This window comes from Ovis canadensis, chromosome 4 (genome assembly GCF_042477335.2).
Source record: "Ovis canadensis isolate MfBH-ARS-UI-01 breed Bighorn chromosome 4, ARS-UI_OviCan_v2, whole genome shotgun sequence".
NCBI classification, from domain to species: Eukaryota; Metazoa; Chordata; class Mammalia; order Artiodactyla; family Bovidae; genus Ovis; species Ovis canadensis.
In genome coordinates this window covers 113206687-113212320 of record NC_091248.1, presented here as the reverse complement: position 1 = coordinate 113212320, position 5634 = coordinate 113206687, and positions in this window count along the sequence as shown.

Below are 5634 nucleotides of genomic sequence, written 5' to 3'. Positions count from 1 at the left end.
CAACAATAAAGTTGCAAATACTTATCCCCAAAAATAGAAAAGCAAAAATCATCACAGATACAGGGGAAATTTTAAATTTTTTGCAAATCTCTTATATAATTCCATACAATTGCATTTTAAACTGTGGAATATTTGTATGTCTAAGTTGCTAAAAGGTACTTCAAAAGTAGAAGTATCTACTTACTAAACCTGTAAGTATCTGTGGAGAAAGATGAGAAATTTCTCAAAGAGCAGTATCTCTTTCACTCCCATTCCCTAAAAAATTTACAAATCCAAACAGGTTTATAGATCAAGTTTCTTCAAACCTTTAATGAACAAATAATTCCTCTATGCTTTTATTTTCTTTGAGTTCCTCCCAAGTAAGAAAAGCTTCACAATTTCTCTTATGAATTCACTGCGGCACCGTTACCAAAGCATCACGATAGTTCACCAAAAGAAAACTATAGGCTCTGTGACAACATGGATGGACCTTGAGGGTATTATGCTTAGTGAAATAAGTCAGAGAAAGATAAACACTATATGATCTCACTGATATGTAGAATCTTAAAAAAAGCACAACACCCACAGAAAAGGAGATCAGATTTGTGGTCACTAGAGGCAGAGAGTGGCAGTGGGGGAACTGGTAAAGGTGGTCAAAAGGTACAAACTTTCAGTTAATAAGGTAAATAAATCCTGGGACATAACGTACAACACCATAACTCTAACATTGCTCTATGATATATTTGATAGTAAATCACTGCAGATGGTGATTGCAGCCATGAATTTAAAAGATGCTTACTCCTTGGAAGGAAAGTTAGGACCAACCTAGATAGCATATTCAAAAGCAGAGACATTACTTTGCCAACAAATGTCCGTCTAGTCAAGGCTATGGTTTTTCCAGTGGTCGTGTATGGATGTGAGAGTTGGACTGCGAAGTAAGCTGAGCGCTGAAGAATTGATGCTTTTGAAGTGTGGTGTTGGAGAAGACTCTTGAGAGTCCCTTGGACTGCAAGGAGATCCAACCAGTCCATTCTGAAGGAGACCAGCCCTGGAACTTCTTTGGAAGGAATGATGCTGAAGCTGAAACTCCAGTACTTTGGCCACCTCATGCGAAGAGTTGAGTCATTGGAAAAGACTCTGATGCTGGGAGGGATTGGGGGCGAGAGGAGAAGGGAACGACAGAGGATGAGATGGCTGGATGGCATCACTGACTCGATGGACGTGAGTCTGAGTGAACTCCGGGAGTTGGTGATGGACAGGGAGGCCTGGTGTGCTGCGATTCATGGGGTCGCAGACAGTCGGACACTACTGAGTGACTGAACTGAACTGAACTGCACTGAAAAGAGTAGATCCTAGAAGCTCTCAACATGGAAAATATCTTTTGTATTTTGGTAACTATGAGAGGTGATGGATGTTAACTAAAGTAATCATGCCACAGTTCAGTTCAGTCGCTCAGTTGTGTCCGACTGTTTGCGACCCCATGAATCACAGCATGCCAGGCCTCCCTGTCCATCACCAACTCCTGGAGTTCACTCAGACTCATGCCCATCGAGTGTCATGCCACAAGATATACATTATATCTCAATAAAACTGGCAGGGGAAAAAAGCTACAAACCAATACACACATGGGTATTGGAGTAAAAATCTTAATAATATCAAAATATAGAATTTAACAACACTTATTCGAAAAGCTACCTTCTGTTACAAAGGAGGTCCCATTCTTAGATCATGCATTTACAGGCTAAAGCAGAGAAAACCAGTATGATCTGGTGGCTGGAAGTGAAGGGGCCAGGAGGAGTGACAGGACAAGGTGTCCAGAGCTCTCAGAGGACACTGCGGCACTTAGTAGGGAAGAGGCAAAACCCTACTCAGGCTGGCTGCAACCTGAAGAATTAGGGAGCAACTCCAGCCTGGGAGAAGCAAGGCGCCTCCATGCCACGGTGCTAGGGGCCCATGGCTTTTGGTATGTTCCACAGAAACCCTGCCACCTTGATAGTGCTGGCATGGGAGCTGGGGCAAGATGGTCAGAGGTCAGAGGTGACTTGATAGCCATTAGTATGATGACTGGAGAAGACCCAGGTGGGAGAAATGGAGCAGGCTGAGAAATAAGATATTACTAACAGACTTCCCTCCTCTCAGCACTCTTGGTAATGGGTAAACATTTCCTGTGCTGAGTATCTGAGTTCAATGAAGGAAAGTCTCCACTTTAAGAAGAGCACTTAGCACAAAGACCACCTCAACCAAGATGTCGGTCCCCTTGCCACCTTACAAAGAATTATCGCCTTGCAATAGTGTAAAAGTTCAGATGTCTTGGGGCTTCTCAGGAGGCTTAGTGGTAAAGAATCCGCCTGCCAGTCAGGAGACACAGGAGATCCAGGTTCACTCCCTAGAGATGGACATGGCAATCCCCCTCCAGTATTCTTGCCTGGAAAATCCCATGGACAGAGGAGCCTGGCAGGCCACAGTCCTGGTGGTCTACAGTCCATGGGGCCACAAAGAGTGGGCCACGACCACGGGACTGAGCACTTCTAAGCCACTAAGTGTCCGGCATGGGCCAGCCACTGTGCTCAAGGCCAGGCTATGGTCCCAGCCCTCCAGAAGGTCACAGTGCCCTGCACAGGTGGCGGAGAAGGAGGAAGATGGACTCAGGCCCAGGGCCCATCCCCCACCGCAGGCCACACTGTGGCTTTGGCACCTCAAGGGTTGGGGGCCACCAAGAGCAGAGCTGTGAGGACAGGACAACATTCACACTGAACAGGGCCACCTGGACAGGCCAGGGAGGCCAGGGCAGGAGCCCGAGGGCCCCCAGGTGCCTGAGCAGGCCTCGGGCTCAGCTGTTGAGGCCTTGAAGTTTAGCCTACGTGACTCAGTGCAGTTGAACTGAAAGCGTGACTTTAACTAAGCTGTTATTTTGTAAGAATCTCAAAAACAAGTATTCTCTTTAAATGGTTCAGAGGCAACCTCAAAGGTCAGAAAAAAATAAATGAAAAGTCTGTGCCTAGGAAGATTAGATGGCTCCATGGGACAGGGATAGGCTCTGGGGTTTTGACAGTGATTGTCCTGAGGCCTGGACCTGAGGCTGATAAGGGTATTTCCCAGGGCTGTCCCCACCACCTCTTAGCTCCTCTCCACTTCTGCTTTGGCCAGAATCAAAGACAGCCAGAAGCACTCTTTTCTTTGTTGTTGTGCTTTCTTTCTTCTCTCACCATTTTGTCCTTACCTCACTCCTGCCTGGACTTTGCTGAGTTTCTGGCCCACTTGATATGTCAAGGCTAAACTCCAACAAATGAAGAATCTGCCCTCCCTCCCACCATTCTGCTCAGAAACCAAGTACAAACAGCAGCCGATGCAAAGCCCTCTTAACAACATTTTGCAAAAATACCAACACTGACCCTGGCTCAGGCCACAGTACATGAGCACATTGAAGGGAAATTTACAGGCTGCCCTGTTCTGAAATAACAGACAATAACTGAAACTGTTATGAACCAAAGCAAAAGATGCTTGCTGACAAGTTTCTTGAAAAACTTATCAACGGAGCCAATTAGCTTTGCCCTCTCTCCTGTGAGAAGAGAACAGAGGTGGTTTTATCCTGCAGTAATCTCACACTTTACTAGCGTGTGAGATGAGTGCAATTGTGCAGTAGTTTGAGCATTCTTTGGCATTGCCTTTCTTTGGGATTGGAATGAAAACTGACCTTTTCCAGTCCTGTGGCCACTGCTGAGTTTTCCAAATTTGCTGGCTTACTGAGTGCAGCACTTTCACAGCATCATCTTCCAGGATTTGAAATAGCTCCACTGGAATTCCATCACCTCCACTAGCTTTGTTCATAGTGATGCTTCATAAGGCCCAGTTGGCTTCACATTCCAGGATGTCTGGCTCTAGGTGAGTGATCACACCATCATGATTATCTGGGTCGTGAAGCTCTTTTTCGTACAGTTCTATGTATTCTTGCCACCTCTTCTTAATATCTTCTGCTTCTGTTAGGTCCATACCATTTCTGTCCTTTATCGAGCCCATCTTTGCATGAAATGTTCCCTTGGTATCTAATTTTCTTGAAGAGATCGCTAGTCTTTCCCATTCTGTTGTTTTCCTCTATTTCTTTGCATTGATCGCTGAGGAAGGCTTTCTTATCTCTTCTTGCTATTCTTTGGAACTCTGCATTCAGATGCTTGTATCTTTCCTTTTCTCCTTTGCTTTTTGCTTCTCTTCTTTTCACAGCTATTTGTAAGGCCTCCCCAGACAGCCATTTTGCTTTTTTGCATTTCTTTTCCATGGGGATGGTGTTGATCCCTGTCTCCTATACAATGTCATGAACCTCAGTCCATGGTTCATCAGGCACTCTGTCTATCAAATCTAGTCCCTTAAATCTATTTCTCACTTCCACTGTATAATCATAAGGGATTTGATTTAGGTCATACCTGAAAGGTCTAGTGGTTTTCCCCACTTTCTTCAATTTAAGTCTGAATTTGGCAATAAGGAGTTTGTGATCTGAGCCACAGTCAGTTCCCAGTCTTGTTTTTGCTGACTGTATAGAGCTTCTCCATCTTTGGCTGCAAAGAATATAATTAATCTGATTTTGGTGTTGACCATCTGGTGATGTCCATGTGTAGAGTCTTCTCTTGCGTTGTTGTTACACACTAGTAAAGTAATGCTCAAAATTCTCCAAGCCAGGCTTCAGTGGTACGTGAACCGTGAACTTCCAGATGTTCAAGCTGGTTTTAGAAAAGGCAGAGGAACCAGAGATCAAATTGCCAACATCTGCTGGATCATGGAAAAAGCGAGAAAGTTCCAGAAAAACATCTATTTCTGCTTTATTGACTATGCCAAAGCCTTTGACTATGTGGATCACAATAAACTGGAAAATTCTTCAAGAGATAGGAATACCAGACCACCTGATCTGCCTCTTGAGAAACCTACATGCAGGTCAGGAAGTAACAGTTAGAACTGGACATGGAACAACAGACTGGTTCCAAATAGGAAAAGGAATATGTCAAGGCTGTATATTATCACCCTGTTTATTTAACTTCTATGCAGAGTACATCATGAGAAACGCTGGGCTGGAAGAAGCACAGGCTGGAGTCAAGATTGCCGGGAGAAATATCAATAACCTCAGATATGCAGATGACACCACCCTTATGGCAGAAAGTGCCAAGGGTTAACCCTTTTAATGGACATTCGGTTTATTACACTTAAAAATTTTTTATTTGCTATTTTGAAAATGCTACTGTGAAAAATTTTGACAGTTCTTCTACTACACCTAAATAAATTTCTTTAAGGCAATGTCTTCTAATTTTTCGCACTTTTCCTAAAAGGGTTTGAAAAAAAAATATGAACCTTCTTATATAAACCTTACTCTTTATGTTGAAATCTAATATTTTTGTCCAAAGTAATTTTGCAAAATATTTATTTTTTGAAAGAGCTTCAAAGGACATAATCCCAGTTGATTATCAATATTGCCATTTTAAAACAAAACATCACTCCTGAGATTTTTCTTTGACATTTAGAAACTTTACATCTTGCTTTTTGCTCCTTTAACTCATAACTCCAGGCTCCACTCTCGCAGAATTTTTCCTAATGTAGTACCTTCTCATGTTCGAAGTATTTTTCTTGTTCACTAGATCATGTTTCTCTCCAGCAAAAATCGGGTTTTAAACT